The 25,997-nt window shown below is 38.0% G+C and overlaps 1 pseudogene across 1 annotated transcript; it reads left to right on the top strand.

The window, feature by feature from the left end:
• Positions 1-1,044: 1,044 nt before the first annotated feature.
• On the top strand, positions 1,045-22,601 carry LOC311626874 (ras-related protein R-Ras2-like; annotated as a pseudogene). Its single transcript has 3 exons — positions 1,045-1,132; positions 5,271-5,344; positions 21,522-22,601. The product of its transcript is annotated as a ras-related protein R-Ras2-like (transcript).
• The last annotated feature ends 3,396 nt before the right edge of the window (positions 22,602-25,997 follow it).

The raw sequence follows: 25,997 nt of genomic DNA, 5'->3' as shown, positions 1-25,997 counted from the left end.
AGATCATTTTTAAGCAAAATGTCATTTTAAAAATTGACTGAATTAGAGGAACACTTAAAAACTAACAATTCCTTTGGAGGGGATTGAAAATATGTTTAAAGGATTAGCATTTCATAGCTATATCATGTTTAAATAACATGTACAACTATTGTCAAATTCTAGCTCGACTTTATTTATTTTTCCTTAAATCTTTTAAATAGAGTATTATTAAGTACATTTTTTAAAAGTCACATTTGATTACAAAATCAATATTCATTCATCAAACTTAACTTCTTTTTTTTTTTTTTTTAGTAATGCTAGTGACTCTCTCATCAGCACACTCTTTTTATTTTCTACTAAATTTTATTAGGGTGACATTGATAAATGTTATATGATTTTTAAATGTACATTTCTAAGATATGTGATCTGTATATTGTAAGTCAAAGCATCTTTATTCACCCTATATTTGGCAGCCACTATGGAAAATAATATGGAGTTTCCTCAGAAAATTAAGAATAGAGTTATCATATGACCCAACAATCCCTCCTTTGCATGTCTACCCCAAAAACTTGAAAACATTTACTTGTAAGGATATATGTAGCCCTATGTTAATTGCAGCATTATTCGTGGTGGGCAAGACATGGAAATAACTGAAGTAAATGTCTTTCGATAAATGATTGGATAAAGAAGATGCAGTACATATACACTATGGAATACTACTCACCATCAGAAAAGATGAAATACTGTCATTTGGGACAACATGGATCTCTTACCAGGGATAGAGCCAGCAACCTGGGCGTTTGCCCTGATTGGGCTCATAAGTGACCACTCAACCACTGATCCACAATGGCCTGGCAAAGAATACCTCCTTTTCAAAGAGGACATTAATCATCTCACATTTACCAGTACTTAAATGCTGATGCATTTGAAAGAGAAATTTAGGCACTAACACATCTTAGAGTGACTGCTGAATATGTAGAAGTTCTGAAAGCAGTCTCACATGGCTTGGATGGCTCACCGGAGAGATGTAGACGTCATAAGAACACTGTGTGTACAGTGGCCAAGATGATTAATGACTATCATCCTGGGGTAAGGGACATCCTGAAAGCATGTAAAGCACCTTCTATAAGTGGACTGTATTTGGAAGCTGAAGGTACAGTTTTCTATTATAACCTGCTTTTAGGGTATTGGCACAAGTTTTGTCTGCCTCAAATATTCTGCACTGGTTTTGTAGATAATAATTCCTGAAAACACGCTGACCACTGAGTGAGAGGACAGGTTTGTCTTCAGTATTTGACACCATGTGAACACAAAGCCCAAGCTTCCTCCTTTATTACCTCCCTATAAACACACACACACACACACACACACACACACACACACACACACACATGCACAGACACACACACAGACACACAGATACACACACACACACAAGAGAATGATTGTACCTCATTCCTTGAACATGGTGCTATCTACCCATTTATTTTTAAGGGAAGATACTCTAAGTGTTTCAACTAGACCTTACTATTACTCTCTGGGTAAGGCTAAAAACTTGTATCTGGTGACTTGAAAATGATTTAACATCTTCAAAAGATTAAGGCAAATAAATATCTGCCCTCCCAATCCTTTGAGTATAGAGGACAAAGGTCAAACCAAGACCAAACCTTTACTCTCAAGCTACTCAATCTATAAAGTGAATGTAGTTGGAGGGGGAAAAAAGCAACATTTCTTTGCCATTTTAAATTGGAAGCAATGTTAAGATTCCTAAAGGTGGAAAGTGATGAGCCAGGGTTTGGGAAAGAAGCTTGGTGATTATTCATAATGCTGCCCAGAAATGTGAGCCATTTTCTACCTAAAATTCCAACCACAGTTTATTTGGTGGGAATAAAAGAATGGAGTTGGTGCACAGCACAGTACGATTGATGGAATAATCAGTCTGTGGTGGAATGAGATATTCTATAGAATGAAATAAACATGTGGAGTCAGAACTTAGGGGAGAGGTGATATTAGCTATATTCCCCCCACCAAACACACATATTTTTTGAGCAAGGAAAGATTCTGAATGAATATCCTCAGATCTCATTAATAATTAAAGAAACATGGTAAAATTAGTTGACATCTCAGCGACTTAGTTGTTTGATTTATATCAGACTCTACCCTTGAATTCCATTTCTTTTGTTTCTTAAGGAATTTGGCTCTTCAAGAACTCCAGTTTGACATTCTGTTTTGGAGTGAATTGTGGGGAATCAAAGGAGCAGAAACATGAATTTCACTTTATATATATTTGACCTCAAAACACGATCCTTCTTTGAAAAACCATAGGAGAAATATCATTCAGGTTTTAGTTTTTGGAACAATCGTGCTACTTTTTGCTCTGGATGTTAGGAAATTAAAATGGACTTTTTGTTCTGCCTTTAGTGTCCTTGTGGGAACCCTGATTAACAATATTGAGTTCTAACTTCCTCCTGTATTTACTGTACAATAATCATTCCACTGCATCAATCAATTTATTTATTTATTTTTAACCACCATTGCATTTTAATACATAATCTAATTTCCCCAACTCTGGTCAAATACTAATGAACAGATAAACAAACAAATAAGTAATCAATTATGTAATTATTGATCCCAAACAAATTTCCCCTCTCACTTTGACCCCTAATTACTGCTCAGTACACCATTTACTTCTCACCAGTTGACTCAAAATTGTATTCTCTAGAGCAGTGGTGGTCAATTTCATTAGTCAACAGAGCCAAATATCAACAGTACAACCATTGAAATTTCTTTTGAGAGCCTTTTTTTTTTTTTAACTTAAACTTCTTCTAACTCGACTTCTTCAAAATAAATTCACCCAGACTGCAGTATTTCATGGAAGAGCCACACTCAAGGGGCCAAAAAGCCTCACGTGGCTTGTGAGCCGCAGTTTGTCGACCATGGCTCTAGAGCAGTGCTTCCCAACCTTCTCTCATGATGAGAATCACCTGGTGGAGTTGTTAAAACACAGATTCCTGAATCCCAACTAAGAAGTGCTAAACTAGAATTTTTGGGAACATATAGGTAAAATTGTATACTTAACTAGTGCTCTAAGACAGATGTTATATACAGAGCACTAAGTTAGGTACGCAATTTTACCTATATGTTCTAAAAAATTCTAGTTTAGCACTTCTTAGTTGGGATTCAGGAATCTGTGTTTTAACAACTCCACCAGATGATTCTCATCATGAGAGAAGGTTGGGAAACACTGCTCTAGAGCATCCACTTGAAATATCCACTCAACCCTTCATCTGAAGAAGGCTTCAGAAAGAAGGGTCAGGTCCCCAAAGCCTTCACTGTACTGATCAGAGCATCTCCAGGCTATTCTACATGACAAAGGGCCTCTGTGGTCTGGATGGTTTTCGTGGGGTCAATTGGGTCAGCCCTCGAGTTGGAGCGTGGTCAGCAACTATCTTCATCTCCATGCAATTTACAGAGGACCTTCTTCTAATAAGGCAGGTTATGCACCTCTGACTTCTAACTTTTCAATTGCCTTTGTGCTTTGTCAGAACAAAGATAATTCCATTGTAATTATTCCCCTAAGATAGTGTACGTAATTATTCCCCTCAAGTGAGAACCCTGTATTTTTATTATGCCTGCAAGAATGAACTTTTGGACTCACTGCCTTGACACGGGATGGATGCAATAGTCGGTTAATGTTTTATTAACACCGATAGCTAACTGAGCAGGACACTGTATAATTTAAATTAATAAAATGGACACGAATACAGAACAAAAATATAATCAGCAGGAATATTCAGGAGATACTCTTCCTTCATTATCTTTTATCCATGACTCTTTATGAAATTCAGAATTATCATCCTATTGGCGCTTTACCTAAAGTATAAAATCCTCATTTTGTCCAAGTACTATTGCCTATTTATTCCCTCCATCCCATTTCTACCATCACTTCCTGTCCCAGTCTAACCTGTCATAATCTTGTGACTTCCTTTGGACAGTCTTTTAACGTGTTTTCCAGGCTCTATGTTTCCCCCTATAACCTAAATTCCATGCCATGCACAGATTAATCTCCCCAATCATGACTTATAATATTCATTAAAGGCTTTTTAAATGATTTCCATAAAGTATTAAGTTCTCAGCATCTCATATGAGGCTCTTTGTGTTTTGGCCTGTGCTTACCTCTGAAGTCTCATTTGGGGTCCTTCTTCCCCTGGATGCAATAGTCCAGCCATGTGAAATCCACTAAGAGAATTTGACTGCCCCAAACTCTCTCACCACCTTTATGTTTTTCTTTAGGCAGTTTACCTCCATTTGACTGAAATGTTCTTTTCTCTCTTGATCCCCCCTTCCAAAAATCAACTTAAATTTTCATCTAAACTTTGAGGCCTTCTTTTTTACTTTAGCCAGATTTTATTATAATAAAACTCGGGGCCTGGTGCACAAAATTCATGCATTGGGGAGTGTCCCTCAGCTCAGTCTGCACCCTCTCCTATCTGGGACCCTTGGACATCCCTCTCACAATCTGGGACTGCTGGCTGCAAACCTCTCACCTGCCTGCCTGCCTGATTGATTGTCCCTAACCACTTTTGCCTGCCAGCCTGATCACCCTAATTGCTCACCTGCTGGCCTTATTGATGCCTAATTGCTCCCCTGTTGGCCCAATGGTCTCCAACTGTCCTCCCGATCTGCCCCCCCCCCCCCCCCCCCCCGCAGGTCTGGTTACCCTAACTGCCCTCCTCTGCAGGTCTGGTTGTCCCAAACTGCCCTCCCATGCCGGCCTGATCTTGCCCCTAACTGTCCTCCCCTGCTAGCCTGATTGCCCACAACTGCCATTCCCTGCTGGCCATCTTGTGGTGGCCATCTTGCGACGACAATCTTATGGTGGCCATCTTGTGATGATGTCAAGAGACACCATCCTGGCTTTTATTATATAAGATTATGCTTCCCATGGCATTTTATTTAACTGACTATTTCCAAGAGAGCTAAAGTTTGCTATTACTGAGAAGCATGACTGTGGTATCTGGGAGGTATGAGAGGATTTATCTACCCAGTATGGTTTAATCCTTTTTTTTTTCTTTTTTCTTTTTTCTTGTTGTTGATGCAATAAACCAACTTGGCTTAAGTTTAGGTCCAGATAACATAGATTTTGTGTTGTGGGATGACTTAGATAACTCTTATTATTGTGTGTATAGTAAATTGCTGCTGCTCTTTTTCCCACTGCCACACTGACTGCAGTTTCTTATGGTAATGGCTGATCTAAGTACTTTTTTCTCCAGTCTTATGTCTCTTTCTAGCACTCAGTGTGGAATGGAGTTTAGAGATTGCTCCCCGGCTTATCCAAATTTCCAGAAGTATTGCCCTGGATAAGGTATATGTCACTGTGTTCCTTTGGACCATGCCACCTGCTTTGGGAGAACTCCAGGACTCACATGAGATATGAGTGCACTTCCCATACCCAGACTTGTTAGTTCTAAAACTTTATTGTATTCAGCAGCTATTCTTTATAATTTGCAGCTTGGAATTATGGCTGTTAGCTATATTTAAAAGGTTTTCTTGCTGAAACCGGTTTGGCTCAGTGGATAGAGCATCGGCCTGCAGACTGAAAGGTCCCAGATTCAATTCCGGTCAACGGCATGTACCTTGGTTGCGGGCACACCCCCAGTAGGGGGTGTGCAAGAGGCAGCTGATCGATGTTTCTCTCTCATCGATGTTTCTAACTCTCTATCCCTCTCTCTTCCTCTCTGTAAAAAAATCAATAAAATATATTTAAATAAATAAAAATAAATAATAAATAAATAAATAAAAAGTTTCCTTTATCACTTTATAATAGGTTTTATTTTTAGTTTTCTCTTGGCTTAAAGGAAGAGCAGAGTAGAAATGCCTTTAATGTGCCTCCTTAATGGCAGATGCCCTTTAAGTCTGACTTCCACATTCACTGTATTACTGAACGTCCTCTCTGGCAAAGCTCTGAAGATTTCCTAATTGGCAAATCCAAAGTGTCTTCTTTGCTTACAGCCTCTACTTTGGAAGCTCTCATTCCTGTCACTTCTTTCACAGTGCAAACCCCAGGTTCATCTCCTTTCTCATTCTCCTTTGTCTCTTTTCTTCCAGCCTCACTCCACAGTATTTCTCTTAGTTACTAATGAAAATACATCCCTTTGTTTTTGTACTTGTAGCACTTTTTGTACCACTCTTAATAGCTCTTAGCACAGGCAGATTTCTCAGTTTATCTGTATACAGGACTACCTTCTTTCTGGAATATTTGGTACTTAAGCATGAGGTTTTATCTGTCTTTACTGCCTTTACCATAGTAGATAATAAAATATTATTAAGTTAATGAATTAAATTGCATTTGCATTGTCTCTATTCACTAGAATCTATTACTACCATATAAATTAGTAAATTAAAAATATTAAAATATCACAAATTGCAATCAAGAGCAAAAAACACATTATGACAATGGAATAGAAAATTAAGACAAAAAACAAAACAAACAAAAAAACCCTCTGAACCATGGGCCTGGGATCTGTTTACAGTCTTGACTTAACATTACTAGAAATGAACATGGGGCCTTAGGATAAGTAGGCACACATGCAGTAGATAAAGGAGAAAGTTGTTTCACACACATAGTATGTTTAATTTTTTTAAAATTTTAAGTTTTAAGATTTTTTAACTTCAAGGATTTACTTTTGGTTTTCAAATTAGAAAGTATATTGAAATATTGAAAAAAGTATGTTGTTAGTCATTGGTCTGAAAAGACTATTCTGTTCTATATTTTTACTAATAGAAAAAATTTTGAGTAAAGGCACAGTTATTTTTTAATAAAACATTAGAAAAACTCCACCAGTAAAATCAAAATGCTTTTTTAAGGTTAATAAAACTATCCACCTGCTATTAAAATCTAGCTGAAGAGGAATCTGTTTCATCAGAGCTTCTTTCTTCATATCTCACCTCTATTAGGAGCCATCAGAGACATGGTTGGGGAAATACTCACACATATCCACACATAGGAAGAACTAATTCTCTTCAGTTTATGCCCACACAAATTATTATGCTTATATTTTTAGCTAAAGAGATTTGATGAAAAGCTTTTTTTTTTCCCTGCAACTCTGCCTCTTTGCCTAAAAGTTGACCCAGAATCTGCTTATTAATTAATCTCTCATGAGTTATGAGATATAACTAGTATGTCTTTTCCTATTGCTTCTTGTTCTGAATTACAGCACAATTACAGCAAAACACAATGAAAGAAGACTTTTGTTTGTGAAACTTGAGCCTATTGACATATTGTTTACAGAAGAGTGAGCTATAGAATAAGACTATGTTAATAATTCAAACACCGTAAGAGCACACTTTATTGCTCATTGAATTACAGAAGAGGGTTAACTTAGTTGTAAAGCCCTGGCACATACACACTCCATAAGTCCGCAATATCTGGTAATCTACTTGATTAGTTAATTAAATTGATTAATATAATAAATGTCCATTATTTGTTTGAAGCTTCTAAAAAATAGTCATTTCATATTTATATTTAGTCTATTAATCTTCAGACAATATGATTAGAATTAATTACTCAAAGTATTCTGGAAGTATATCCCCATGAAACTGGGAAAATGTAATGATGATTCCTGGGGAAGGTCAGAGAGGGTTCTAGAAAAGAGTTTACACACACATGTAGCAGCTCATTTTTCTCTTGCTTGTGCCGGTCACATTGACATAGCCCGTAAGCCAGGACAAGTGGCTTAGGGAAAGTGAGACAGCTGAACAAACTGGCTGAGAATTTCCCAGCCAGGTACAGAAATTTACTTCTCTAGAGATACTATGTAGGCCTCAGTTTTATTTCAGCTCCAGGCTCAGTAAAGCAACAAAACCAGATGGGTGATTCCAGAACCAGCTGCAATGACTCAAGACCCCTTTCAATCAATGGAGACCACGAATCTGAAAGAGCACATTTCGAAAACTGATGAATAGTATGCTGAAACCTCCCCTAAAATTCCTGCCTGAAAGAAAGAGATAAGAGCCTCAAGACAAAGGACCCAGCAGGACGTGCATGTCCTTCTGGAGAACAACCCACACCATTCCCTTCTCCCTCTCCCCTCTGCTTTTCTTCTCCCACAAGCACACATCTCCTTAACTCTAAGGGTCCCCAGAAGGCTTTGCACCAGGGGAGCAATGAGTAGCAGCAGCTCATCCCAGGCTAACTCCTGAGCCTGTACCCCATTTCTCTGACTTCCCAATGAGCTATGGCAGCCCCGCCTAGGCTCTCTTGTTGCTTCTTCTATGCTAACCTTTTCCTTGTTTTACTGTCCCTAGCTAAAAACAAACACAAACAAACAAATAAACAAAACAAAAAAATACCCTCATACTCACCTGCACTCCTGCTGTGAAATTTTTCCTGCACAAAGGCAAGAACCCACACTCTATAAGCCAGCCCTGTGTAGAACCAGTCAGGGCCCTGTCCCTTGTCCAGTAACACAGCATTCTTTTCCTCTCTGCCTTGATGTGCTTTTTTTATCTTATCAGAGGACTGCAGGAACTAATTTTAAGGGATGAAATTATAAATTGTTACTGTCCTTAGGCAGTTACTAGCAAACAAAGGAAACAAACAAGGGAAGTCAGACGTGGTTGAGCAAATTCCGATGCAAATCAGAGGCGTGTTTGCTTTACCAGGAAGCTATAGCTTCACACAATTCAGGAAACCACCAGTCCAGCCCCTGAAGGTCACTGCGGAAAGGATAGAACAAAGGAGGGCTAAACACATTCACAATAAAGTCAAAATTATGCAGGGGGAGGGATTCAACCACAGAGAAATGTCAGTCTAACCTGGGAAGTGTATAATTGGCTAGGACCTAGCCGCTAGGTGGTGGACCCCAACCGTAAGCCCAGGAAATCTTGGGAAGTTACTTGGTTATTTTGAAAACGCTCCCGGGTAAAACCCCAGGAGAACAAAGCTCACTTTCTCTATCTCCCTCTCCGTCTCTCCCTCTCTCCCTCAGAGATCCCCACTGTCCCTGTGCATTCTCTCTCCATAGCCATGCAGCCTGAGGGACTCCAAAGGCAAGCTCCATCTGGGAACCTGGATGCCACCACAGAACAATGGATTGCAGCTGGGAACACAAGCTAAAGGAGCCCGATGCTGGCGGAACTAAGCTCTACTATGGCACAGACTCTCTGGACATGACACTGCTTTGGAGCCTGATTTGCCATGGCAAAACGGACAGAGATAGGTATTGGGAGATTTCTTTAATTTTGCTTTCCAAATAAAGTTTGCCAACAGGCCTTATCCTCTCTTGTGGTCCCATGGCAATGCTATGCCTGCAACACCCCAAGAACCCCACATCCCTTGGCAACAAAATGCTTTTACCAACCTAGACTGAGCATATACAACCAGGAATAATGACACCTTAGACTAATCATATATATATATATATATATATATATATATATATATATATATATATGTAACTACTATGTATTGAATATAAAGTATCCCCCAGAACTTGCTAGGATAGAATTTGTCTAAAACAGAGGTATTGATTGCAAGAGCCAAGAAGAAGGGATACTGGAGTGGGATTTTATTAACACTAGAAATTTACTTTAAGGATAATTTCCTGAGAACTTCTGAAATATTTTCATTGTTTAGAGACTTTTTTTTTTTTGGTAACCGAAAGGAAAAGTTTCTGCTAAGAGAAAACTGCATGCATTTATAAGGACATTTCAATTTCCCCATTGTTTTCCATATCAATCTTTATTTGCCAATATCTATAATTCAAATTTTAGGAAACATATTTTGCCTCATGAATTTATGAATGATTCTATTTCCTATCATGACATTAGCAGTGTGCTTTTTTCTTTACTTTCCAGGTTCCTCCTCAGTAAAAACAAACAAACAAAAAAAAAAACCCAGACACAATTTAGACTATGTATTTTATGATACATTTTTTTCAAAATGTTTTGACAGGTTGTGTGATAAATCATGCATTAGGGACAAGAGTAATGGCAATGAAAGTGATGCAGTTTTGAATGTGTGTGTGTGTGTGTGTGTGTGTGTGTGTGTGTGTGTGTGTATAGCTTCAATCGTTCAATTGTGCCCAAATACATAGAGAGTGTGGGTCCCTCCATCATTGGCAAGTCAGGTGCTTACAGCAGAAAGGCAGGTCAGCTTCAAGGGCAGGGTCTGCTGCCCACTCAGACAAAAGCACCAGGCTAATGTGAGTTCAACAGCAGAGTAATGGGTCCTGATTTCCCAGCTGCACCTCCTCCATCCATCACTATAGTGTACATCTAAATGCCCTGTGTCTAGCCTCAGAATTTGGTTCAAAATTAAGAATAGTATATGACAAATCACTCCATCTAGACTAAATAAAATTTAAATCTAAGTTTACATATATATCTAGGTCCAAAAAATATCAGTTAAATTTGAAAGAGGCTTAATAAGTAACTAGTATGTATTGAATCCTCACTAAGTGTCAAATATTGTATGTGTTTTTTTTTTCTTCTGTATTATCTCATATAATCCTTAGGGGAAGAAAAATAGTTTTAAATACTACAACTGTTTCTATCAATAGTTTACAAAAGAGGAAACTAACATAGAGATAAAATAGATCCAGCTAAAGGAAAAGTAACAAATTAGAAAAAGATTAATATTGATGATATTTAAGGAAGTTCTGAGGAAAATAGAAAACAAAAAGAAAATGAGTAAAGGATTAAAGTATGCAATTCACAAAGAAAAAACCTGAATAGGCAATACATTTTTGAAAATACAATATATACAGACACTTTAAAGACACATTGGTAGAAATTGACATCTAGAGCTGGAGAGAATGAGGAAAAGTAGGAATTTCTGGGCACTTTGTTAGTAAAAACATTTTGGAGACCTTTTTGTAATTTATTGAAATGAAACAGAAACATACCCTATGACTGAGTAATTCTATTTTTTGGATCTATTGTTTTTATCAGTTCAGATATTTAGACTCGACAGACCCATTGAGGCTTATATTTAGAAGATTCAGGCAAGCATCAAAGATCTCAAAGACAGCCACAGTATGAGCTCCCTGTTGGTCCAATTTCTGCATGCTGTGACTGGGCTGAGTCTCTGACTTGAACTGTCAAGGTCTGCATAAAAAATTTGGTCTTTGGGAGAGTTCCCTCCTACAGAACTCAGTAGCTCTTTATGTTGTAAAGAGTATTTAACTGGTAAGGCCAGTTACAACCTAACTTAGGATGTCGTCAGGGGAATTTTCAACCATGAATAGAACACTATAAAGCCCACTGCCCTTATTTTGGCCAAATAAAAAGCAGACATCAAGATAGCTCTAGAGATGAAGACATAGCTCCTTCTGTCCAGCTGGCAACCAGCTCCATCTCCCACCTGAAAAAGAGAGATGTGTGATTATGTACACCTCAGCATGCTTTGCAAAGCAAAGATTTAGAAATGCTGTTGAAAGGAATTTGAGAGATAGGACAGGCAGTTAGGGAATAAGGGGGAAGGGAATCCATGGGAGAGGAAGACAAACATTCATAGAGGACAGAGAAATGTTACAAGATAAGGGGAAGAGGAAGAGGGGGGCACCAGGTGGGCTTTGAACTTTGAAACTGATACTATTCAGGAGAGTGTCCAATTAGGAAAGCACGGGGGTCATAAATTAAGGAAGTGTCCAATTACAAAATGTCATGAATAGATAAGGATCCCCTAGCATTTATAAATGTGTCGGTCTAACCTGAGAATATACCATCAGGACAAAGAAACTCAGAGAAAGGAAGTGATTCCCCACCTCCTCCATTATAGAGAGAAAACAGGTTTTTCCCATTTGGGGAAACCTCTCCAGGGGAGTCTGTATATGCTTACAATAAACTTCTACATGGTTGCTTAAAAGCCTTTTATTCTCAAACTTCGTAGGACAAGAACCTACAATGAGATAGTTTGTACTTGCCTGTGGTCACCAAACTCCATATATCACTGTGAAGGAAAGGAAGTTAATAGACATAATATATGATGTGCATATGATGAAATACCACCAGTATAAACTATAAAAGAGCATGTATCCATGTCATCATGGGCAGACATCAAAAGCGAAATGTTTAGTAAAAACCTGAATCATGACATGTTGAGATGTATTACATAAGAAATATTGCATAATGCAAAATATGAGCTCAAAGCACACAGATACATATTACTAGCATAAATTATTTAAAAATCCACAAGGGGGAAAGGAAAACCAAGATGTCTGAGTAGGTCAACACCCTGGTACTCACTGCCTCCCACAAACACATCAAATTTACAGCTAACATGTAGAATACTGGTAACCATCATTCAGAAACACTTGAAAGCTGGCTGAATGGAAGTCCTACAACCAGAGAAGTAAAGAAAGAGCATCAGGACCAGTAGGAGGGTACATCGGTAATACTCTTAACAATAAATATTTAAAACAATGCACATGGATGTAAGTCATGGATAGTGGTTTAGGAAGTATGTGAATTAGGAAAAAAGAAGAGGTGTTTATAATGGGAAGAAACTGGGATTATGAAAATAAATAAAATAAAATAAAATGTATATATGTGTGAGGGGAGGTGGAACAGAAGTTTACCATGTCCTATATAGATCCCCAAATCAACAATAATAGGTAATATAATACAAGAAAAAAAACCCCACAAAATAATCATAGCTGGAATAAAAAATACATAAATATTTCTATGGATAAGAAGTAGAAAACAGACAAATAAAGGGCTGAAGTTATAGGCTTACAGGGCTCTAAATAGAGAAAAAGAAAAAGAATACAAGTTTGGCTCTGATAGAAGACAAAAGTTTTCCTAATTTTAAGTTGGGCTGCCAGAAATGTGACCTGAAACTTTGAAAAAAAAGAGAGGTGGGTGGGTAGGCTTGATTTGGTTAAAGCAATTTAAGTGGAGAAAGAAAGAATATGAATAATCACATAAAATTATTTTTCTTAAAATAAGTCTGCAAACTAAAATTCAAATTATATCAAGTAGTATTACACACATAATTATTACACACATGATAAAATTATAATTTGCACAAAATTATAACAGGGATAAGTATGTTTTAGATCATTAAAATTTAGAGAAAAAAACATTAAAATCAAAACATAAAATTATATCAATTAAAACCTTGACGATAAAAAGGTGGACACACACAATTTACAGATAATAACTTCAGGCTGAATGCAATTGAATAGAGAATTAGTATAGAGTAAATTTTTTATTATTCCCTAATGAAAGGATGTAAGTTGACCAAATAATATACTTACTATATTCTACAATTTGACTTCTGGCATCCCCAAACAATGCTTTCCAACAAACACATAATTCTAAACCCATGGACCCAATTTAACTATTCAATGTGTAATTAAAACACGATCACCCTATTTCCAGAAACAAGCCAAAATCTACCCAAAATGAAGTTTCCTTCTGAAAAGTAGCAACTCTGGGATATGAGCATTCTTCTTGATTTTTACAAATATGGTTTCTTATTATTCTGGATTTTATGGCTAATCGCCAATTTAAGGTAAACTGGAGTAAAATTACCATCAGGACAATAGTAACATTTACTAAATGAGAGCATCATGGCCCGGACATAAAACATGCACAAATGCTGAAGCACAGCAATTACATAATCTACTTATCTTGCTAAGAGAGAAGATCTCTCTTGCCATAGTCCTCCATAAAGATACCTGAGAGATCTGTTTCACTTTTTTGTTGTTTAGTTTTAAGTCCTTTCTTGAGTATTTCCTCTGATGGGTATAGAAAAATATTTAAATTTGAATATTTAAATATTAACAGATATGGTTCTCTTTTTCTGGCTGGTGAGTGATTCTGAGCTGGATATAGACAATTGGATGCCAATCCTTTTCTTTCAGTAGCCTGTAGATGTTATGCCACTCATGTATTTCCTTTGGTATTGGAAAGAAAAGGCTCAAGGACAGCCCAATTGGGTTTCTTTTGAAAAACAAACAAATGTGTTGTTTTTGCCTGGAAGCCTTTAGAATTGTTTCTCTATTTTTAGAATTCAGAAATTTTGGCCAAAACATTCTTGGATGTGTGTGTGCATGTACACATGTGCATATGTGTGAGAAATTCCTCTGTATTATTTCTCTAAGTACCGTCTCCTCCCACATATTTCATTATTTTTTTTTTTTCTATAACTCATATATTTCACACATCATGCTTCTTGGATATATCCTTTGTCAGTCTCTTTGTGTTTTTACCCATCAAGATTTCAGGATCATTAACCTCATTTTTTAATAATCACCATCCTATTCTTTTATTCTTATAATAATTTTTAAGTTTGAAAATTATATGCTTTACTTCCCGAAAGTCTTAGCTATACTAATAATAGAGGAATATGCAAATTGTCCAGGATGCCATTAGAGTAACAGTAACTACCAGCAGGCTGCATGGGGCAACCAGGCTGGCAGGAGAGTTAGTGAGGGACAACCAAATGACTGAACCCCAGGCTGCATGAGACAACCAGGCTAGGAGAGGGGAGGCAGTTGGGGGTGACCAGGCTGGCGGCAGGGGGCAGGGAGGGGCAGTTGGTGGTGACCAGGCCAGCGGGGGGGGGGCAGTTGGGGACAATCAGGCCAGCAGGAAGAGGTGGTTCGGGGTGATCAGACTAGCAGGCGGGTGAACAGTTAGGAGCCAGTGATCCCAGATTGTGAGAGTGATGACGGACTGCTGGATGTCCATCTGGCAGTCAGACATCCCCCGAGGGGTCCTGGATTGGAGAGGGCAACACTGGGCTGAGGGAGGAAACCCCCCCCCCCATGCACACATTTCATGCACCGGGCCTCTAGTTATGATATAATTGAATTAATTTTTATGTTATTGTGTTGTTGTTGTTTTTTTCTCTTTCTGTACCATCTGTTTCTTCCAGATTCAATTTCAAAGCTAGATTCAAATTTAAATTCAAATACAGACTCAAATTCACTAGAATAACCTAACCATTTTATGTGCTGAATTCCCTTAAGCATGCATCTACTATTGGCTTTATTACCTTTATAATCCAGATTAAGAGAGTGAGATAACTCAGTGGAAACAAGTGATGGGAGGTGCTGTAGTGTCCACAACCAGGCATTGGTGATGGACAATCTGCCTGCCTTCATTTGAGGCTCTATCAAGAACACTTAAACTTTATAGTCTCTTTCATGGAAAAATTTGCTCTTCTCCAAAATTCAAATTCAAGTGAATCCACTGGTATAATGCTCCAACTTCCGAGGCCAGAGTAACTCCTAGGATGACACAGATGTGTTCAGGTGTCACCTGCTTCTCAGCAGTCCTTGGATTTCTGAGAGAAAGCTTTCTCTAGGAACCTCGGAATTTGACTCTTCACACTTGGTCCCCAGGCATCTATTTGGCTAAAATAAGATAAACCATCTGCATACATTTCTCTTTCTTTCCAGATTAGTTTGAGTTTGGGGAGAGAAGGTTGGTACATCTGGCCTCAGGGTTTCATGTGGAGGAACTTCAGCTTGAATTACCTCTTCACTCCACCCCCCTGAGTATTCTCTAGTACTCACCTGTGGAAAAGTCCCTCTTTGTTGGCTCACTCATATGGTAAGATTATCAGATCTAGGCTATGCTTTGTCTCAAAAAGGGCAAAGGCTTATGTCTTAATGGGGGATTAGAGTTGATGCATTGCAAAGGGATAGGAGCCTGATGTCACTACATTTTAAGCCAGTTGACAGTAATAGAGCTATTCTGAATTTAGAGCTTAGATAATGGTGAGATTCATTATTGGTTCATTGTCTCAAAAACCAGAAGAGCCTGAGACCTTAACAATTTACTCAAGTAATGATTCATTTAGGAATAGTAGTTGAGAATATGATTGAAATAAACAGGATAGGGTGCTAGGAACTTGGATTCAGGCATCACTTTTCCAGAATTTATTTTGATTTATTACTTTTTAACTTGATGTTTGTGGAGTCCCAACTCTTTTCCCAACAATAACAATGCATGGCCTATTTATTTTTTGTAGATGTATTCCTATGAGGAATTCAACTACTTGCTGTGCTCATCATTGCATAGATACATTAGTCAGGTAGCTACATTTACAGATCCACCGGCCTTTCCTTCCCTAAGCCACCTTAGGTTTATTACAAGTGACCTTCCTAAAACATAACCAAAGAAAATAGTGTGACCATCATGCCTTATGTATCTTCTTCAGTAATAGCTTCAAGAAAAACACACACACACACACACACACAGATGTACAACACAGTCCTGCAATTACAGACATTCACCATGGTCCTAATTGGTGTGTTAACTTCAAACTGAGATTGAAATTAACTTGCTTTTATGCAACTAGGCTTATTCCTTTTTTAAAAGGAGAGTATTGATTTCAGAGAGTAAGGGAGAAGGAGAGAGGGATATAAACATCAATAATGAGAGAATCTTTGATCAGCTGCCTTCCGAATGCCCCCAGTCAGGGCACATGCCTGCAACCTGAGCCTGTGCCCTGAGCGGGAATGAAAACTTCATCTCCTAGTTCATAAGTTGATGCTCAACCACTGAGCCATCCCGGCCAGGTAACTGGGCTTATTCTTTATTATAAAGTTGTTTATGTAAATGCCTCTGAGTTATAGTTATAATGGTCATTGATTTATATATAATATATTCTTATTAATGATGGTAATTGTAGGCAGTGCTAAGAGAAGTCTTTATTATTACTAGGTTACAACTTGAATCTGTTCAGATATATACACTACATAGTTCAGCCTTTTCAAGAGAATTTTATCTTACTTCTTTGTTCAATTTCAGTTTGATTTTCCCCTACTATTCAAAACATTCTTAAGTGCATCTATGGATAAAATCATCATAAGCCTGCACAAAATGTTACAAAGAAAGAAATTGCATATAGATTCAAAAAAGGTCCAGTTATAGTTTACATAAATCTGTTTCCTTAAGAGCCAGATTTGTTATAAACATTGCGGAATATTTCATGGGACTCTCATTAGAGGTAGAAAATTAGTTTTACAACTCAGGAAAATAGAACAGAAAGGTATAATCCCTTTGCATCAATATTCAATAGAATATTTTCTCTTAAAAATCAATTTACATTTAAAATACATGAGCATTGGAGGCACATGCAGAGACATAACTGCACCTGCTTTGTACCCTGAAGCAATGTACTGAACTTTCTTCTAATCTGTATTACAATCTAATCTTTGGCTCCTGTATGAAAGCTATGTTAGCAATGTTGTTTTAAATATTAAACTATTATAATGTAGCTCAAACAAATGACAAATCTTAAACTCAATATTCAGAGTATGGCTCTCCACCTGTGATGGAAGTTGATCATTCTAAGTGTCCAAAGTCAGAACACATTCAGAGGAGAAAAGCCACAATTTTACTTTTAAAGTGGCATGTTTTATTCTGCCCTGATAATAATTCACTGGCATTGTGTAGATGCAAATTATGTGCAGAGTGTCAACAGACTATCTGTATGACACAGGATTTTATAGCTGTTTTAATTGTAGAACTTTTCAGTCAACAATTTTTGCTCTTTGTTCCTTGAATTGTGGCCCCTCCACTGAGTCATGACATTTCTGATTGATAAACAGGTCTTCTGTTACTTCAGGTTCTGTCTTGATGAAGGCTTCTCTTAAGTGAAATATCATTATTTCCAGAATATGTCATCTCCAGTCTTCATCTTCTGCTTCATTGGTCTTCACTTCTCATAATAAATTACATTTTTGTTTCAGAAACTTTTGCATCTTTAATTCTACTACAAAGTCCTAACCCTTAAAGTCATAATGATTCCATATAACATCACTATTCAACTAATTGTCACTGTTGGTTCTTAAATTTTCATTATTTAATACATATTGGAATTTTGGAATATTTGAAAATATTGGAATAAATATTGGATCTGCAAATCAGAACTTTTAAGGCAAGAAAGATCTGTTATTGCCTCTCGTGATGCCTGGCATGGACTCTAGTAGGAAAACCACATATCGGTGCTGACTGGTTCATTCGTTGTTTCTTGTATTTGTCATGCTGTTATTCCCATTCTCTCCCTGCAGAAGGACTTGCTAAGTTTTCTTTTAAATTAAATTTTATTTTATTTTAAAATCTTTATTTTTGAGAATATTGCAGATGCCCTCCTTTATACTTCATTGACCCCCTACTACCCGGTTCCAGTCCCAGTCTTCACTACCTTATTGTCTGTGTCCATAGGTAATGCATATATGCATATAAGTTCTTTGGTTAATCTCTTCCTGCCTTCCCCTCATCCTTTCCCTTTGTGATCTGTCAGTTTGCTTCATGTTATCATGCCTCTGGTTCTAGTTTATTCATGAGTTCATTTTGTTCCTTTATTTTTATTCTTAGATTCAACTGTTCATAGATATATATTTATTTCCATTTTATTGTTCATATTTTATATACTTATTCTCCTTCTTTCTCTTTTTAAAGAACACCCTTCAACATTTCATGTGAAACTAGTTTGGTGGTGATGAACTTCTTTAACTTTTTCTTGTCTGTGAAGCTCTTTATCTGATCCTTAATTCTAAGTGATAGCTTTGCTGGGTAGTAATCGCGGTTGCAGGTCCTTGCTATTCATCACTTTGAATACTTATTGCCACTTCCTTCTGGTCTGCAAAGTTTCTATTAAGAAGACAGTTGACAATCATATGGGCACTCCCTTGTAGGTAACTAACAGCTTTTCTCTTTCTGCTTTTAAGATTCTTTCTTTGTCTTTAAGCCTTGGCATTTTAATTATGATGTGTCTTGGTATGGGCCCCTTTGGGTTCATCTTGTTTGGGATGATATGCTTCCAGGACTTGTAAGTCTGGTCTATTTATTTCACCAGATAGGGAACATTTTCTCATTATTTCTTTAAATAGGTTTTCAATAACTTGGTCTCTCTCTTCTCCTGGCACCTCCATAATGCAAATGTTGGTATGCTTGACATTATCCCAGAGGCTTCTTATGCTATCTTCATATTTCTGGATTCTTTTTTCTTTTTGCTCAACTAATTGGATGTTTTTTTGCTAACTCATATTCGAAAATACTGATTTGATTCTTGGTATCCTCTTTTCTATTATTGATTCCCTGTAAATTATTCTTCGTTTCAGTTAGTGTATGCTTAATTTCTGACTGGTCCTTTTTCATATCTTTGAAATTCTCACTAAGTCACTAGAAGCTCTCATTAAAGATCCTTGAGCATCCTTATAACCATTATTTTCAACTTCTGTATCTAGTAATTTGTTTGCTTTCATTTCATTCAAGTTCTTTTCTGGAGATTTCTTCTGTTCTTTCATTTGTGACATGTTTCTTTGTCTCGGTGTTTTGGTTGCTTCCATGTGTTTGTTTCTACATATTAAGTAGAGCTGCTATGTCTCCTGGGATTGATAGCGACCTTGTAAAGTAGGCATCCTATAGGGTGCAGTGACTCAGTCTCTCTAGTCACCTGAGCTGGGACCTCTAGGTGAAACCATGTGTGGGCTGAGGGGTCTGATGTTGGGCTGAGACCCCTTGTTTCTCACAAGAAGCCTCTGCAACTGATATATCCCTCTTGATATTAAAAACAAACAAACAAACACCACACATGGGTGTCAGAGCAGCATGTTCCGTACCATCAACCCTCCTATCAGCCCAATGTGCTCTCTTCTTTACTTATCTAGTTGTAGGACTTCCATTCAGCCAGATTTCAGGTGATTCCGAATGATGGTTGCTCTGTATTATAGTTGTAATTTTGATGTGATTGTGGGAGGCGATGCATTTACTATGCCACCACCATCTTGGTTCTAGTTAAGTTTGATGCTGATATCCACCCTTAGACCTATACCGCTTTGCAAGGTTAGGTGTCCAAAGGATTTACTCAGCATTGTAGAGCTGGGACTTGAGATTTTCATATTCAATATTATGTCATATTGAAATTATGTAATCATAAAGATTTGAAGAGAAATCCACAACATTTTGGAATGAAGTGATAGAGGGAAATAAAAATTTCTTCTACTACCCATTTTGGTTCTCCAGCTGAGGACCTTTATATTAGACTGGCCAAGGACAGACTAAGAAAAGAAAAAGAAACGAAAACTTATCAATGTGTACATTATGCATATGGCACATGAGACTACCTGGAAATGAGTACCTCAAAGTTTTGGTTAGAATTTAGCCTTAGCCCTAGCTGGTTTGACTTAATTGTTAGAGTGTCAGTTTATATATTGACAGGTCATGGGTTTATTCTGGTCACGTGCACCTATCTTTTTTTTTTTTTTAAATATTTTTTAAATTGATTTTTTACAGAGAGGAAGAGAAGGGATAGAGAGCTAGAAACAACGATGAGAGAGAAACATTGACCAGCTGCCTCCTACACACCCTCTACAGCGGATGTGCCTGCAGCCAATGTACATGCCCTTGACTGGAATCCAACCCCTGGACCCTTCAGTCTGCAGACCTATGCTCTATCCACTGAGCCAAACAGTTTTGGGAAGTGCACCTATCTTGATTGTAGGCTTATCACTGGCCCGGTAAGGACACATGTGGGAGGGAACCAACTGATGTGTCTCTCTCACACCAATGTTTCTCTCTCTCTGCATTTAAAGAAGAGGAAGAAGAAGAAGAGGAAGAAAGAAGAAGAAGAGAAGAAGAAGAAGAAGAAGAAGAAGAAGAAGAAGAAGAAGAAGAAGAAGAAGAAGAAGAAGAAGAAGAATTTAGCCTTAGATATCATCTTAAGAAAGGAGTAATAAATTTTAAATGTTAACGAAGTGGAAATGACTTTGCATCTCTAGAGGGGACAAATTATGGAAAGGCAAATATATGAGAAACTAATGGTAGATAAAGACTTGTTAGTAAAGCTTGGTATGTAAATTCCTCTAGGGCCGTCTCCAGACTGATGAGTCTAAAATTGTTGTCAATGATTAATTTTTGTTCTTCCTGGTAGAGACAGGAGGAGGGACACACACCTTTGTAAATCTATGTTCTGATCTTGGATAAATAGGGGAGGATAGAAAACTTTTTGTATCTTATTCTTTTCAACTACTTTCAGCTCAAAATAATACTTATTTTTATTTTATTTATTTTTTATTTGATGTTTAGAGAGAGAGAAAACATCAATCAGCTACCTCTTGTAAGCCTCCTACTGGGGAATGAGCTGCATGCCGAAATTGTGCCCTGACTGGAATGGAACTGTGACCTCCTGGTTCATGGATTGGATTGGCACTCAACCACTGAGCCACACCAGCCAGACATTAATGTCCATTTTAAAAGTGACACAATTTGAGTGGCATAGTCTGCCTTTCTACAGTAAGTAAGTAGAGTAATTAAGTTTCCCTGACCATCTACTTACAAGACAGAGTTTAAAATATCCAAGTTTTTTTTAAGATTGGGATCATTTAAGGATAGGAAATCAAGAAGGGTAAATGTTATACAGCTTTTTATTTTTTACTTTTAGATTGACTTCATTAAAAAAAAAAAAAAATTCCTGCAAGGGAAATTTGAAAACATAGGCTTCTTTTCTCTCATTTCAGAAGAATACTAACTACCCAGATGGCCATTTGTAGCGGCGCTGGAGGCTGGTTGGATAGGCTCTGCGGAGACGAGTGGACTCACGCGCCCCTCGGTCGCGGCTGCCCCCGGCCCCTGCGGTCACCCCGCTTCCCCGCTGCGCCCGGGACCCCCGCCCGCAGCCCGCCGGCCGCTCAGTCCCCGGAGCCGGGCCTCGGGCAGCGGGCCGGCTGGGCGGCGTCCCCAGAGCCCCGGCTCGCGGGCGGGATGGCCCCGGCCAGGAGAGGTACCGGCTCCTGGTGGTCCGCGGGGGCGGTGTGGGCAAGTCAGCGCTCACCATCCAGTTCACCAGACCTATTTAGGGACGGATTATGATCCAACCATGGAGGACTCCTACACCAAGCAGTGTGTGATCCATGACAGAGCGGCCCGGCTAAATATTCTAGATACAGCAGGACAAGAAGAGTTTTGGAGACATGAGAGAGCAGTGTATGTGCATTGGTCTTTTCCATCACAGATAGAGGCAGTTTTGAAGAAATCTGTCAGTTCCAAAGACAGATTCTCAGAGTAAAGGATCGTGATGAGTTTCCAATGATTTTAATCGGTAACAAGGCAGATCTGGATCATCAGAGACAGGTGACACAGGAAGAAGGACAGCAAGTTAGCACGACAGCTGAAGGTTACTTATATGGAGGCATCTTCAAAGATTAGGATGAATGTAGATCAAGCTTTCCATGAACTTGTCCGGGTTATAAGGAAATTTCAAGAGCAGAAATGTCCTCCTTCACCAGAACCAACGCGGAAAGAAAAAGACAAAAAAGGCTGCCATGGTGTCATTTTCTAAGAATCCCTCGAGTTATAGATACCAACGGCCAGGAAAGCCCTCACCTTCTCTCCTTACGATGGCACCTTTCTAGCCTTAGACCAGTGATCACGGCGGGGGCCTCTGACCAAGAAGCTGGCTGACTACTTCTGGGAGGCTGACCCCATGGCAGTCTCAAGACAGATGGAAAGGAAACACTAAGGCTGCTTCAGAAGTTTTCTGATTATTTCAAAAGATATAACTGTGTAAACAGACACGTTCTTTTTTAAGGGCTTACGTTTTAATAGGGATGAATCAGATTTGGAACCTAAGCTGTTTGCCAAGCTGAAATCATGGGTTTTGAGAATAACTTTTAACACCTGGAATCATATTGCCTACTGTTCATCTACATAGAAACGTAGGTGTTCTTTTTAATGTGAATTTTTGCCTATCTCTAAAACTTTTTATGTCACCTTTAGTTACCTTAAATACACTGAATCGAATCCTCAAAAGTGAGACATCTCAGACCTTTACTAATGCTACAGCCTTTGTTTTCCAGTGGCCAAAATACCAAAATGCCTATTGTATTTATAAATTAAAAACTGCTTTAAAAGCTTTTATTATTACTCCAGCTCTTAAAGTTGATACTATTCTGTGTGGCCAAATATTTGGACTCATTCTGGACTTAGGCATTTCAATGGTCTTGGTTTTTCTAATTTCACTCTTTCACAACCTTTTTCAGAGTAAAAATAAAGAATCTATGTGTGTCTTCCTTTGTAAGTATTTCTGGATAAGGGGGTTCAAAAAAACTAAAACTATTTTTGTTGTAATATAAAAAAGGAATTCATCTTTCCAGGGTCAGAGATGATTAATGTTTTTGCTATATGCTTTCATACATTATTTTCTTATCAAACTAGTTAACAAGTATTTTTATATGTTTGTAAGCAACTATGCTTTCACAGCATACCTGTGCATATGTAAAGATAAATATTTAATTCTCACTGTTCACTTTTAACTGACAAAGAAAAAAAAAGTGAAAACTACAGGAACTGTGGTGGAACTTGACTTGCTCTTCTGGTCCTGGTTGTGGCAGTCTTTGGCCAGTCACGTAGCCACCCGAGAAACCTGCCCAGGAGAGGACAGCAGAATGAGGACCTGAAATCACCCTCACCATCCCGCTAGATATTGACTGTGTGTCTGGTAGTACCTGTAAACCTTTAAATGGACAATTATTATAACTGGGGGTGGCTTCTTATTTCATTTTTAATTCTGTGGATTGTGTTTAAACAATTCAAAAGTCTGTTCCTGATTTTGAGATACTAAGTGGTATTGCACAGTTGTCACTTTATTGAATGTGTACAACAGTCTCAGGAGGTTTATAAAGCGTACCCTTGTAGAGTTTCAGATGCTGGAATTAAAATTGATCTGTTATCACACACACACACACACACACACACACACACACACACACAGAAGAAAAAAAAAGAATACTAACCAAAAGAACAGCCTCACATAATACAGGATAAATTTGGAAAAGCAAAACTAAAACTTCAAAAGTGATTAAAGAGATTAATAAGAAAATGTTAAGAAATATCTGATGAGGAATAAGAATCTTGAAGCAGAAGGAAGATGTACAAGCAACAAATCCATCAGACCATCAGAAAAAACTCTGGCCAGAGTTTTTTATTATTTCTTTAATTGGGGAAGTAAAGGTGATAACATAATACAATGTGTGGATATTATGGTTCAAATGTTTGGAGTAACATGCACTCAACTCTCATAACAGATATGGGGTCAGCTATCTTCTACATGTCATTTATTTATTTGTATACAGTCTTTCCAAAACCACTTCCACATTTTTGAATGTATAAAGTGTTCTGGTTTGGCTGGACACTACTTTCTATTAGGTTCATGTTCTGGTATAAGAGGCATAGTAAGTAGGAGAGCCTGCATAGTAGGTTCATTTAAAGACAATTTCCTCAGTCTGCTACAATGTTACTGTGCTGAGATGTCAAGTGTAACATACAAATAAACCCAAATGATGGTGTTCAAGAACCTTAGGGAATTCCACAGTTCTAAAATCATCTCCTATTAGTTAATATGAACTATTTAAATGAAACTACCTTTTTTTAACTATGCAAAATGTCCTTCCTTTTTTTTTTCCCTACCACATGCCATCCCTCTCCACACAGACAGAGATGCCACACTGTCACATTCTTTCTATGCCTTCTATCCATGCTTTCCTAGGATGGCGTCTTCTTTCCTCTCAGCCTTCTGTGTTCTGATCATTCTCTCGAAGTTGTGGGTCAAGTAACATCCACTTGACAATACCGCAGCCTCTTTTCCCTAATCCTCTTTTATTATTGTCAGTCAATTACAACAAACACAGTCAAGCGGATGAACATAGGACACACTCAGTCAACTTTACGATGATTTATTTCTCTGCAGATGGCACCATAAAAGCAGAGGAGGTGCATATAAGTCAAAGTATGATATTTGCTACACTGAGTCAGTTAAGCGCTGCCCTTATCAGAACACTGTCACTTAGTGGGGCATAAAAAATTTGCTATGGGGAGACATGGTTGTACTTGCTGCTAACCTCAAATGCCAAAGAAGTGCCCTCAAAACAGCACTGTTTTCCTTGAAAACCTGTATGAAACCATCATCAGTGCATTTCTCACATATTTACATGCTATTTAGTCTTCTTACTTGTACAGTTACTTGATTTATGAGTAAGGTCAAATATAGGGAAATCATTAAATGGAGAGGCCTCTTGGGAGGTATGCTCCTTAATTCTCCTCTGCATCTAACTTCAATTTACAGAGTGCCCCCTTCCTGCTTGCCTTCCCAATTATGTAGGAAACTTCAGTAGTTTCTGTGCTCCACTAGTTCCTGAAATACTAGTATTTGCATCTTGAACCATGAGCAGGAGATGCCTAATGTGAATGAATGCATTAGGAATGCTGCAATGTGGAACTCAGTAGTTCACTGAGCTCTGCTGACCTTGCCAGATGTGCTAACATCAGTTTAAGAGTTGATAAGACATGAGAGAGCTCAGACTTTCAAGTCAAAATATAGAATTCATATAGAGAAGCTGTCCCTTTCTAGTGTGTAGCTTTTGGCAAAAGACAACCTCTTTGAGTGTCAGTTTCCTCATCTGCCTCCCTCTGTCACAAGATTGCTGTGAGGATTACATGAGATAATATATATTTAGGAGTATTCCCAAGGGAGGCCCACTAGATGAGTTCATGACCATAGATCATGATGATATGCTCACAGAGTACCTCCTTCTACTGTATCACATACATCTCTTAATAGAAAAATTCTATGGTTCTGGCTGATGGGCTCAGTTGGAGTATCATCCCATATGTCAGAAGGTAATGGGTTCAATTTCTGGTGAGGGCACATACCCAGGTTGTGAGTTTTATCCCAGGTTGGGGTGCATGAGGGAGGCAACTTGATCAATGTTTCTCTCACCTCAGTTTCTCTCTTTTTTCTTCCATTCCTCTCTCTAAAAATCAATACAAAATTTTTGGTGGCTGTGCAAAATGAAACACCAGGTCTGAATTGAGAGGGATTATCTTGGGAAAGAACTCACCTTCAGAATGTGGGTAAGTTTTAACCGCAGTCTCCTTTGAGCCAAAGGAAGTAGCTGTTTTTCTTTTAATAGTGTGACATAAGGTGTTAATGATATAGTGTTTTATATATGTGTGCTCACTGGTTGATGAATCTAAAGTTATTGATTAGTTTTGCC

The sequence above is a fragment of the Pipistrellus hanaki genome (assembly GCF_964339955.1).
Source record: "Pipistrellus hanaki genome assembly, chromosome: 8".
Classification (NCBI taxonomy): Eukaryota; Metazoa; Chordata; class Mammalia; order Chiroptera; family Vespertilionidae; genus Pipistrellus; species Pipistrellus hanaki.
This window is presented reverse-complemented; position numbering and strand designations above follow the sequence as displayed.